At 43.3% G+C, this 13,432-nt stretch overlaps 1 protein-coding gene across 1 annotated transcript in view; it reads right to left on the reverse strand.

Annotated features, from left to right (window-relative positions):
- The window catches only part of LOC124555437 (hepatocyte nuclear factor 6), a 611,828-nt gene that overhangs the window by 489,445 nt on the left and 108,951 nt on the right, over positions 1-13,432 (reverse strand). The gene's annotated exons all lie outside the window — the stretch shown is intronic.

A 13,432-nucleotide genomic window follows, 5' to 3' on the forward strand; every position in this document is an offset into this window, starting at 1 on the left:
ATAAATTAAATCGAAAAGATAAATTAGATATTTTAACTTTTACAAAAATACAGCTTTTGCAGCGAGCTACAACATTTGTATGGCATTTATGGATGACTTAGTGTCGTAAAACATGAAATTTTGGTATGTAAGACATCCAGCTCTGTAGTAATTGTTGTAGTTATTTTCCAACTATTAATTTATTTTTTTATCGTATGGCATACATTGTGATACACGTATACTTATATAACAATATAATCACTCGCCTTATCTATTGCAGCAAGGAAACCATTGAATGATCCGTTGTAGGCTCGATTTGGGCATTCTTCCACTATGTGTCGATTCGTTTGCTTTTCGGGTCTGCAGTCACATTTTGGAGGTGGTATATTCCACTACTTACAGAGGGCGTCAGCACTTTTGCCGTGGAAGTGCTTGTTTGGTTTAATGTCGTCCACATTATGTCTGATTAAAACTAATGAGACGGATGTGACTGATGTACTAAATCTACATCGTGAAACAACACACACACACACACACACACACACACACACACACGACCGCGCACGTGCGCAATTACTTTTCATCTTGAACAGCATTCCGTATACTTTGTATGATTTGGGAAACAAAATTCAGGACTGTCGCATCTAAAGCAATATGAAGCTACAGTCTCTGGTGAAACTAACTATTCATTATGCTACATAGATAGCAGTTATTGAATGTGATTACATCTAACATTCTTGGAATGAGGGATCGCCAAAAGCGGTTCACTGAAAACCAGTGACCTGGAGTTTTAATATATTTAATTTTTCTGTACAGAGAGCCGTTAAACGAAAATTTTACAAAGAGAAAATAAGCAGAAATAGTGCACTCATCACCAGCGTTATGAATGTTTCGCTCTTAATGAAACGTAGACGAAATATGAACGTTTATATCTATGCTTTGCGCGTCATTGTAATGTATTTCTCAGAGGGTGCTTTATATTGTAGCTTTTCTCTCTTCCTGTTCTAGCCTAGACTGCAACATGGGGAGAACGTATGTATCTACACCTGTGTGTGTGAGGTTATGAGACTAGTTTTTTCTTCGATTTGTCTACGGTATCGATAAGTAGATCCGACAGACGTTAACTCACTGTAAATATCCATAAACCCTGAAATAGTTCTAACACGATACCGATAGAAAACTGAACTTAACATATGTAAGTACATTTTCGTATGTTTTTGACCTGCCTAGCTTTAATAATTCAGTTGTATTTTTTACACAACTAAAAATTCTGTTGTGTCTTAACGAAAGGTGGGATTCACACTTTACTCCTAGAAGCATCATCACCGGTTCCCTTTGGTAATAACAGATAGTATTGAGGTATCTAGAAATTGGACTTTGTTGTTTTGACGTATTCGTCCTGGTTAAAACAGTTATCGCAAACTTTTTGATGTAAGCCTTCATGTCCTTCCAATGTTATACACGATAGGAAAGGTATCATGAGATGAAGTTCTTTAACAATAGCACGACGGCAAAAGTTACTTATTTTGAGTCATCTGAAATGTAGCGTGTAGGACAAAAGCTAACTATAACAAGTTCAGCCTAATGGGCTTCTCTTTGCAAGGACTCTCGAGCGCTGCTTCAACACCTCTGTAGTTAAAACATGAGAAAAATGTTCTTTATTTTGGGTAGTATCAATTCTCAAGATCTCTGCTTTGATACCTTGACTGGCTTTTAACATATGAGGATGTCACACAACGTGACGTATCAGTCATATCTTATTAATTACAATGAATACGTACCTGATTCAGAGTAGGTTAGAGGAAAATACCGAGCTGGGCCGTATTTACCTACGTTCATAGAAGAAAACAGTCTGTAAATGAGTTCAAGAATCCTGTGCACCACGTCCGATAAATCGCAGACGCGGCTTCCAAGATTCAAGCTACTATTCCTGATAATTCAGAAATTAGTATGCACGAATAAATCTACTAGAAAAAGTAATAAACTAGAATGTAAATGACGTTGGAGGTTCAATGTACCTACCGGAGAGACAACCCCATTTTACGTGATGGAACTGAGTTTCCGGTCCACATGGTTATCTCGTTGCTCTGGCGTTACGACGGGCAATCAATGACACCAACACGCAATGCGAGCTGCACCTGATGATTAATCTTCTAAGAGTTTGTGCCACCGTGCATAGCGTTATAAATTTGTTTTATTTACACACCTAACTACTGAAACAATAAGGAGGTCGCAGGGTAGTAACAGCTACATAATGTGAACGTTTCCATACTACCCGATTCTCTGGGAGAAACAGCCCTTCGAAATTACTATTTCTCAGTTATTCACTTTATGCAGTATCCACCTACTTCCTGAACCAGCAACATCTACATCTACATCGATACTCCACAATCCACCGTATGGCACGTCGCAGAGGGTACCAGTATCACTACTAGTCATTTCCTGTCCTGTTCCACTCGCAAATAGAGCAAGGGAAAAAAGACTATCCGTATGTCTGCGTATGAGCCCTAATTTCTCGTATCTTATCTTCGTAGTCCGTAGGTGCAATGTGTGTTGGAGGCAGCAGAATCTTTCTGCAGTCAGCTTCAAATGCCTGTTCTCCAAATTTTCTCAATAGCGATCCTCGCAAAGATTGTCGCCTTCTCTCCAGGAATTCCCATTTCAGTACCCGAAGCATGTCCGTAAACCTCGCCTGCTTTTCGCACCTACCAGTAACAAATGTAGCGGTTCGCTTCTGAATTGCTTCGCTGCATCATATATATCCACGAAAACCTTGTAAATGAAGGGGCTAGATGTGATTCAAGTATTAACTGAGGTATCGAAAATACGCTGATGAGCCAAAACATTTTGACCCCTTCTAACGCTGCATTGGATGCCACCTGATAGGGACACGGTAAGGGAAGGATATCATCGGACTAGAGACGAATGGAGAATCATTCTAGTGGCAATGCTGGCGACGAATGCGGAAATCCACTGACATAAACGACTTTGGCGAAAGGACAGATTATCACTCCTTGGCGCCTGGGAACGTCGAAGCTCGTCCGCCGAGTGTTCGCGTGCTTCTGTTGTGATAGTCTATAGAAAGTGACTGAAGGATGGTGAAACAACAAGTAGACGACAAGGTGTTGGACGCCCACGCCTCATCACAGAACGTAGAGGTCGGGGGCTGGCCGGCGATCTAAAGCCGAACGGGCGGCGATTTGTCGCTGATCTGAGGCCAGGTTACAATACTGGTGCAGGCACAAGTGTTTCGGAGCACACCGTTCAGCGTGCATTGTTGAACACGGGCTCCGCATCAGACAATTGGGGTCGTGACCAAACGACATCGTCAATTACGATTGCAAAATGCACAGTTTCGTCTAGATTGGGCAATGGATCAATGAAACCGCGTCGCCCTGTCGTATGAATGTCGTTTACTATTATATGAAGTCGATGGCAGTTTCTGAGTACGTCGTGATCCAGGAGATCGGGTGATCCAAACATCCACCACGCCACCGATGAACGTCGTTGGTGCATTATTATCCTATGGTTGACATCCACCTGAGGTTCCATGAGAACTGTGGTACTAACTTATGTTACCGCGACAGCTGTGGACTACGTGAACATAACTGCGGACCACACGCATCCCTTAATGTTTGACACAATCTCCGACGGCGATGGCGTCTACCAGCGGGACGACTGTCAATGTCACAAGGCCAGAATCGTGCTACAGTGATTTGTGGAGCCACCAGATTTGCCTAATCTGGACCCGATGGAGCGCATCTGGCAGGTAAATCGAACGCCAGTTCTACCTCCACAAACTACCAGCCCGTAATTTACGGGACACAGATGATCTATATGTAAACGGGTGGTTCCAGATACCTCCAGAAATCAACGAAGAACTTGTCGAGTTCTTGCCAAGCAGATACCTTGCTTATCACGTTTGGCAGGTGGATCAGCACGCTGTTAAAGAAGTGGTCATAATGTTTGGCTCATCAGTGGAGCTGATGAAACTATGTGGGAAACACTCCCTTCTCTCTTGATCTTCAGGCTGAATGAAATATTAACAACATATCGTATTTATGACAATCGTGCAGACGTAATGGACAGATACGACTGATATGTCCATTGCCGTGTAGAAAAGATGTGCTCAGGCATATGTGGGACGCGCCCACTTTTCTCTTGGCCTCAAAACAGAGCGGTCACGGACCGTCACGAAGAAAGAGTCAGTGTTTACGGACGACGCAGTGACAAGCGTCAAATATGGCCAATTCTTCTGAATTGGCCAGATTTGACGCTTGGCCGCTCCTGTCCGCCCCTGGTACCTGAGTGGTGAGCGCCACAGAATGTCAATTCTAAGGGCCCGGATTCGATTCCCGGCTGCGTCGGAGATTTTCTCCGCTCATGGACTGGGTGCTGTGTTGTCCTGGTCACCGTCATTTCATCCCTATCGACGCGCAAGTCGCCGAAGTGGCGTCATCCGAAAGACTTGCACCCGGCGAACGGTGTACCCGACGGGAGGCCCTAGTCACACGACCCTTATTTTAGAAGGCTACTACCACTCAACGAGTTTCTGACTATACCTGAGTGGTTAAGTTTATTATCGGATCTAAACACCCCGCCTACACGTAGAAGCAACAACGTTCATTTTATGAATACTGTGAAATCTAGAAGCGCTATGGAATTTGTATCTAAACCCCAACGAAGCAAGAGGACAAATGAAAAAAACCTTGCATATCCGGTCAATTTACGACGAAAGTGTTGAGCGACGCAGACGTCGTGTTCATTGAGATAAATGCACGCTCGCAGGAGCTACTGAACTTGCAAAGGATTATTGCTGGATACTGTATGCCTGTTGACATAATTCTACCGCTTTGTCACGGACAGAGCAGTCTCTGAGTCAATGTAAAGCAAAGTAGTATTGGCTGCGAAAGAAGGAAAGAAGGAAGCAAGATTAAGAGTTTAACAATCCGTCGACAGGGTGGTCATTAGAGACGGTTGGCTGAGAGACCGCGAAAGGCAGGTTCAGCCGCCTAATTGTGAAGGTTTTATCTGTCTTTCACGTACAGTGGCACATTTCCTTCTCGATGTATGAGAGTTGTGTGTTTAAGTGTATCTGATAAGTGTTGGTGACAGTAACAGGTATGTCATGTTTATTTTGCATGATGATGAGAGAATGGGAGAAGGTGGAATCCGATGTTGCCAGCACGCAGCCTACTTCTCTCGAATAGCTCCAAGGGGTCCGCCGAGTTTAGCGTCTCCATCCGACAAACAGATCACCATCAACAGTGTCACATGTCCTCACTTCATGAGACATTGGGGAGATGTTTGACATTTAATCCACGACAATGGCGCAACGTCTGGTGATTAACGTTTTTACGGTATCACCCCTCCATCCCCTTCACAGCCATGCAATAAAAAGCGTATATCCACTATTATTAGGAAGACGATCATGCAAAGGGAAGCGTTTATAAGTAAGCTGATTAAGACTAATGTTCCTCAACCGACTTCCACCAAGTCTTCCCTGTGTAACAACAATCCATGCAGACACGATTTTCAAATGGGACATATTTTCGATGAGAATATTAGACAACGGTGACTAGATTGCTATGTTCCTTAACTTCCAGAAGGCATTCGATACAGTTCCGCACTATCGTTTAATAAATAAAAGACGAGCTTAGTATTGGACAAGATTTGTGAATGGATTCACGATTTCTTAGCAGAATGAACCCAATACGTACTTTTCAACGGAACAATAACTTGGGGAGTAACAGAAGGTAGTGTAAGAAGGCCCTTACTATTTACAATATCTATAAATGATCCAGTGGTCAATGTCGGAAGCTACGTGAGGAAGGATGCAAAGCTAAAGGATAGTAGCGAAATACTGGAAACCTGCACATAATCAAAGAGTTTTGCAAGGTCTGACAGTTGATCTCGAACGATTTAAATATAACGTATTGGGCATGCATAGTTAAGATATCCATTACTAATCGATTATTTTATTAGAAATAAATTACTGCAAACAAAAAAAGCGTATTATAGCTAAAGCGATTAAAAGCGGGACGATCTCATTAAACTTGTTATAAGAAAAGCAGATGACAGGCTGAGATTCATTGGAAGAATCTTAAGGAAATGTAAATCAGACACTAAAGAAGTGGCTTACAGAAAACTCGATCGATTCTTGAGTTTTGTTGTCACGCTGGGATCTACATCAGCCTGGGTCAATAGACGAGACAAAGAAACTCCAACGAACAGCAACGCACAGATTCGTGCAGTAAGCCGATAGCGTTTGGATATGTTCAACGAATTTCGTTGTAGATGCTACTAAAGAGGCTTGAGCATCAAGGCGAAGTTTATTGTACAAAGTTTGAAATTGCGTCTTCCATGAAGACTCACGCGACATGTTACTTCTTCCAAAGTACGACGCACCATATGATGACGACGAGTTCTCATACGTAGCCTCACCGGCAATGATCCTTCCCATGTAACGCAACATTCGCGAATGGAATCTGAAAGCGGAAGGGGGCGGGAGGGAGGGAGAGGAGGAAAAGGGTGAGGAAATGATAGTCCTAACAGAAGTATCCTTTAGCACATACCGTAACGTGGCTGCAGAGTAGTAGATGGAGATATGTTTACGAGAGACCTGTTCTGTAGCCGAGAAGGTTATGGCAGGATAGTGCAGTTGCACCCGGCAGAAAGACAGTAGGTGAAACAAATTTTGATCGCCAATCGAGAGTAATAGACGACTGACGTAACATTACTGTGCACCACGCTTTTTGCAAATGTCCTGCGATAAATTCCAAGCCGTTTCGCAATAACCACAGGATTGAGGGCCTGTGACGCTGTAGAACATTTGCGAAACGTTAAAACTGTATGCCGCTGTTGATGATGAACACTACGTGATACGGTAAAATTAAGCTAAGCAACCAATGTGATCTTGTTCTACAGGAGAAGGCAATATGTCAGTAACAAGTTTCAGTATCTCCCACAAACACGACGGCACACTGTACAAGAACCCATCACTCTCAGCGACACTATATATTTACAACCCACACACACAAGCAGCTGAAATAGTCTTCAACAGAGGCGCTCTCACGGGAGGATGAATGAACCAGAAAATTAGTGTAAACTAGTAGAAACTAGCCATAGTTTTGCAGCAAGTACAATATTAATTGTGTCAGGGTAGCGTAAGGGAAAATACTACAGTTTTTCGATCATTTGTGCTTAAAAGCTAGCGATGCAGGCCATATGCAGATGACACTACCGATAACGAGCGTGACACGTGACCCGCGCTGTACCTCTATGCATGCGTCAGTATCTCCATAATGCTGAAATTGTGGCAAGCAGAACGCACGAATTTCGTGCCCAGCAAACATAAAAACGAAAGAGATATAAGTCGACTCTATACTGCTAATATCTGTACAGCAGAGCTTCAGTCATGTCACAGAAACGCAACACAGCACTGTGTCTGCCCCTATTCTTTGCTGAATATCAAAACCTGATAGCTCTCGACATTATTTCTAAAGTTGCCTACGTAGTAAAGTTACTGTTTCATCCCAGATAAACAAACATGATGCAGAGAATTTATTTACTGTTACAGTCGCCTTCAACTTAATTTTCTGAAAATTATAATCCGTCAATGGAAGTCGTCTAATAAAGATTCTGCAGCCTCTAGTGACGTTAACAACTAGATAAATTAAAGGCGACTATGACTGTGATTATAATCTGGATGTCTCCACTGCCAACCTTTGTTGTTTTATCATCGAATCACAAAAATAAACAACGACGCATCGCCTTTACTTACATCCAGACTTTGTGGCATATTTTAATTTGCGTTAATTGAATATGCAGGTACTCTAAGATGTAACCTTACTTCTTATCTGACGTCAGAGTCTCAAGGGAAATAATTTGGAATGTTCCGACAACAATTACTACTGTTGTATGCTTGAGTAATTTGGTGCTGCGTTTGTGTTGGCGTCACTGTTGTTTATGTTAATTATCGTGTTGACAGTTGGATAAAAGTTAGAAGGTGAAATCAGGTGTCTTATTACGGAAAAGGTAGTAGCCAGTGGCGGCAAATTCCACAAATTTCTTCCTTCACACGTGATCGAACCATACATTTCCTTTTAGAACGTTGCGGCACTGGAGCGCGTCAGCGACATCCGCTACTCTACAAAATTCAGATTCAAAAATAGGCAAACTACTAGTGATCGTCTCTTGCAAGACGAGCACGCTAAGTTACATAATTGAATATCAGGAATGTCTTGCTTCCGTCCACCAGAACAGAAAAAATCGTCAGGTGGCAGACACAAGCTGTAGGGAGGATGTCGAACGCCCAACCATGCTGATGAGCTCACCGTGCTAACGGTCGCGTACAGGACATGCACTGGGTTACACGGGGTCAACAAATGAAAAATCGCTCTACAGTCCAGATATTTTGATGTATAGCTTTTACATTCCTGCAGTCTGTAGAGAGGGGGCAATCTGTTGAGTGGGCGGGTGGGGGGAAGTGGGGGGGGGATGCGTTTTACGTAGTCCAAAAGCCATGGAAATAGCTGGAAAGACATGCTGGAAACATCCATAAGCCACAGAGATGAGTCGTAGCCGAGTCCCAGGAGTACGTATCTCTCTAGTGGTGACCCTGACATGCTGAGGAATGCCCTTCAAATCTTTAGGAAAAGATTTGCACTGAAGTTTTCTTGTCTTGCTGAGGAACAAATGGCGTGTGCGGTTTTGTACGCGAGAAAACGGAAGCACGTTATCTGACTGTACTTTCCCGTACCGATAGCCGTTGTAAAACGATAGTAGATGTATCAGAATCCCCAACTCATCCCGTATGAAACGCTCCCACCCTAGAAAATCTCCACCACGTACCTGACCACTGATTTCTAGTATCAGCCGCACGCAATTGACGTCAACAAGTGTATGGGCCTGGAGATGACGTTGTTACAACGTTGAAACTAGTTGCCAAAATAAAATCGACACCTTAAATGCAGAAGGAGGAATTTCTTCATTTTTAATATAAATTTATACCCAGCTGACGTACCACTGTCCATTTTAACTATGGATGCACCTGTAAAGTTTCATGCTGGAATGTGGGATCGCAAATACGTGGTGTTCGACTTATCCGTACCATACTGCCATTGGGATGGTTCAGCGTCTAACGCAACGCATCAGCCCAGGCAATATTTTCCCAGAACTGGGGCGTCAAATTGCAGTGTTTCTGACCCCATAGTAATCACTGTGTGGTACGGTGAACACTATTATGGCTTCCTATGCTCCATAGCGATGGTTCAAATGGCTCTGAGCATTATGAGACTTAACATCTGAGGTCATCAGTCCCCTAGAACTCAGAACTACTTAAACCTAACTAACCTAGGGACATCACACACATCCATGCCCGAGGCAGGATTCGAACCTGCGACCGTAGCGGTCTCGCGGTTCCAGACTGTGGCGCCTAGAACAGCTTGGCCACACCGGCCGGCTCCATAGCGATGAGCTGGTTGCTATTGTCTAATAATGAATCGGTGAGTGATATGCAACCCTGTAATCGTGACTACAATCAACGGCAATTGATGACGATACCTCTCTTAAAGTGTCCTTTACATCGCACACCTACTATCTATCTGCATTCAGATACACGGATGGATATTTTGTATCTTGCCCAATCTGCGCTCGGTTGCAACGTCGTTGACCGGTTCAAGGTCTCACGACATCCTCGTCACGTGAACGAGCTCTTACATTCGCGGTGGTGATGGATTACTCTGTATCTCTAATTCTGTTTATGAGTGTGTTTAATGTTTCTGACGTTGAGATGGGGGTATGGTATTAGCATAAAGTGCGGAAAGTCGTCTAAAATTCTGGCTCAGACTGAAATTTCACCAGACCTGTTAGACCGTGCGTGGATCGATTCTCTCGCAGCTATCCCTCTACACCAGGGCTTAACAACTGGCCGGTTTTGAGCGCGAGTACTCGCGTCTGCTCAGGCACGTGCTCGCGAGCAGGTGCAAGGTCGCGGAGTAGGGAGGGAGGGGAAATGCGCGCGCACGTTTGAATGTGATCTCGCGTTCTTAGCATATTTAACTAGCAATCTGAATGCTTTGAACATTTCACTACAAGGTAAAGATCTGCTAATTACTCATTTCATAGATCGAATACGAGCTTTTAAAATGAAATTGACACTGTGGGTGTGTCAACTGGAAACAGGAAACCTAGCTCATTTTCCTAAATTATCATCCATGCAAGATGTTCACAAAGACTGTGAACGTTATTCACATAGTTTAGTTGATCAGCGCTTTCAAGATCTGACAGCACTAGACAGTGATTTTGATCTGTTCTCTCCATATTCAGCGAATATTTAAGAGATTCGTCCTGAGCTGCAGCAAGAAATTATTGACCTGCAGTGTGACAGACAATACAGAGACAAATTTCAGAACAAGAAAAACATTTTGGAATTTTACAGACACTTCCCTCAGGATAGATTTCCTCGTTTGCACAAACTGGCGGCTACAATAATATCAATGTTCGGTTCCACGTATGTTTGTGAACAACTATTCTCTGCAATGAAATGTAACAAGACGCGCCTGAGAAACGCATTGTCTGATCGAAATTTAAACTGCACGCTGCGCCTACAATGCACAAGAACAATTACTCCGAACATAAACGCAATTGTAAAGGGCAAAAAGTACAAGATAACCGAGAATAACACACTTCAGTGACACCTTTTATTGTGTAACAGTTCACAAATTAATGCGAATGTAGAGGCATACACTAAGCAATTAAAATTATGTGGCATGTGTACATTCTCCTTTATTTGTTTCATTTGTCGCAGTAATAATTCGTGAGTGATATCCCTACAGGTGGCCACGGATTTACATTGACTGGCGGCAGCTGTTGTGTGCCCCACGTCACTTTCCCCACTCTCCACTCTGGTCCGGTAGTGGGGGTAGCGTGCTCGCGCTGCTCCGTGCTCGCGCCTTGCTGCTCACAACTTGCTCCGCGAGCACGTATGTTGTGAAGCCCTGCTCTACACCCTTTAGTATAGTATCATGGCTTCTAGAGGATTAAATATCTATCACTTAGGATTATTACCACCTGGGCAATAGTTCCTCAATAAGACTTTCTGACAGGTCACTTGGTTTTAGTTTGGTTCATATGGTAAACGGATAGTTAATATATTGAGGATACTTGTTGTCCATTTCAGGGATAATGGAAACAGAAAATCTGCACAGTTTATGCTGTCCTCTCGCTTTAGTTTATAGCAAGAATAAAAGATTCAAGACATAAAATAGAACCAATACTTGTTCTAAAACAGTAAGAGGGGAAGGCAGTTATTCTGTCCGTTTCATGTTCTATGATCCTACGCTATAAACATAATTCTCGGATACGGCGGGAGACATATTCGACGTTGTTTCAGGCCGAAGCTACAGACCCTAAAGGCCCAGAAACAGAAGACGACGAGTTGGATAAGACAACGGTGAATCTGCTTTACGCCGGCAAAGTGTCTTGGCTCGACGAAACACTGAATGCGATTTTCGTCCACCTCCGAAAAAGCCTGCACTAAGACTTTGGGTTCCGCGAATAGGGTGTCTACCTTATTCTATATAAATGCGGGAAGACATAAGTCAGGCAGACTGTGCGGACAGTGAAGAAAAGGTACCAGGACCGCAGGAAAAAACCGAAACCAAGAAACCAACAAAATCTGTGGTTGGTTGGTTGATTTGGGGGCAGGGCATCAGACAGCGAGGTCATCGGTCCCGTCGGAAGGATGGGGAAGGCAGTCGGCCGTGCCCTTTCAGAGGAATCATCCCGGAATTTGCCCGAAACGATTTAGAGAAATCACTAAAAAGCTAAATCAGGATTGCCGGACGCGGGTTTCAAGCGTCGTCCTCCCGAATGCGTGTCTAGTGTGATAACCACTGCCCCACCTCGCTCGGTCTGCGGTTGTGGAACACTGCATAGCTACAGGGTCTCTAAGAAATATGAACAAAAGAAAGTGCTAAGACAGACCTCGTCGATTTGGAACTGTGTTCTAACGAAGGCAGAGACAGTAGCTTCACTCTTAGTACAGCGTGGGACTCAGAGCACACCCAACCCAAGTACTAACGTCGGCCAAGATCGACTTCTGTGCCCGATGAGGGCGGCAGAAGCACTGAGGGACCGGAGTTCGTGCCCAGCATTCGGCGATCGCATTCCCCCGCCACTCCACCTAAAGCGGCGTGCGGCCGTGTAGTGGGGGAAGCGGTGGGGCGCGACAAGAATATAAAGGAGCCGCAGTGCAGCGAAGACATATTCTACAGGTATCACCTGAAGATCAAATATCGTGTTTCGTAAATGACTGCACTCGGCGGAAAACCCGAGAGCAATACAAACAGTTGATTCAACGTGAAAGCTTACGATCACACATCTGCCTTAAGGATACAGGGTCCTTATAAATGGTGGAAAATTCGAAATTTTTATGACTATTAAATTCTACAGTCTTTCCTGATTACATCGATATATACTTTATAGGGTTTCAAATGAAAAATGATCTATATATACAGAATTTTAAAGTTAGAGTCATGTGTGCTGCCACGCTCCCTTTATTTCTGTCACAGAAACCAGTATTATTTCGAAAATAACTGTGAACTTTCTGTTTCCAGCGATTACACGTATGATATATTGTATGTGTCGGTAACAGTGCAGGTTTCTAGTGCCTGTAAATGATTATCTTTGCTAGTATTTAGATTTGTTTCGCTGAAGCAGTTTGTTCACGTGTTACTGAATGTTGGTTGCCCAAGTGCTACATATATTTTTGGAAGTACATATCCTTTAGTGTGCAATAAATACGAAATATGCCACGCATCATGAAGTTCAATAAAAGGAAACTCCGTGGTAACTAGTTCACAAACAAAGCAAGCCACACTGTTGAAAGTAACCTATGTATCAGTTTTTCATGGAAGAAACTCCCACATGGCACGCCTCCTGGTGATTCAAATTTTGTGTTAACAATGACGCTGTTTGTAGTGGATTTTTTGTTGTTGATGTGGGCTTCTTTGATAAAGGAAGTGGCGAAATGCAAACAATGTGTTGGTGTAGGCTGTCTGGAAATAACTGAACAACAAAGTAGCAAGAAGGGTTTAGCGTCAAAATTAGTTGTTATGTGTAGATCCTGCAATAAATCTACCTCGAAAATGACTTAGAACATTGTGCATAATTCTTATGATGTGAATTTGAACTTAGTGTATGCAATGTGTGCAATAGGAAAGGAAAAAAAGTCTGCTCAAACGTGTTGTGGTTTGATGGACCTTCCTCCTCCTCCCAGGGAGTTCAGAAAGTACTTAAAAGTACTTTTAGGTGTCATCACGGTTGTGTCTAAAGCATCTATGAAACGTGCAGTAGAAAAAACTGTAAATATTAGAACCAGGGATATTGCTGTTGCACTTGATGGGACATGGTATCGTCGAGGACATTGTTCTTTGAATGGTGTTGTAAG

Source organism: Schistocerca americana, chromosome X (genome assembly GCF_021461395.2).
Source record: "Schistocerca americana isolate TAMUIC-IGC-003095 chromosome X, iqSchAmer2.1, whole genome shotgun sequence".
NCBI lineage: Eukaryota > Metazoa > Arthropoda > Insecta > Orthoptera > Acrididae > Schistocerca > Schistocerca americana.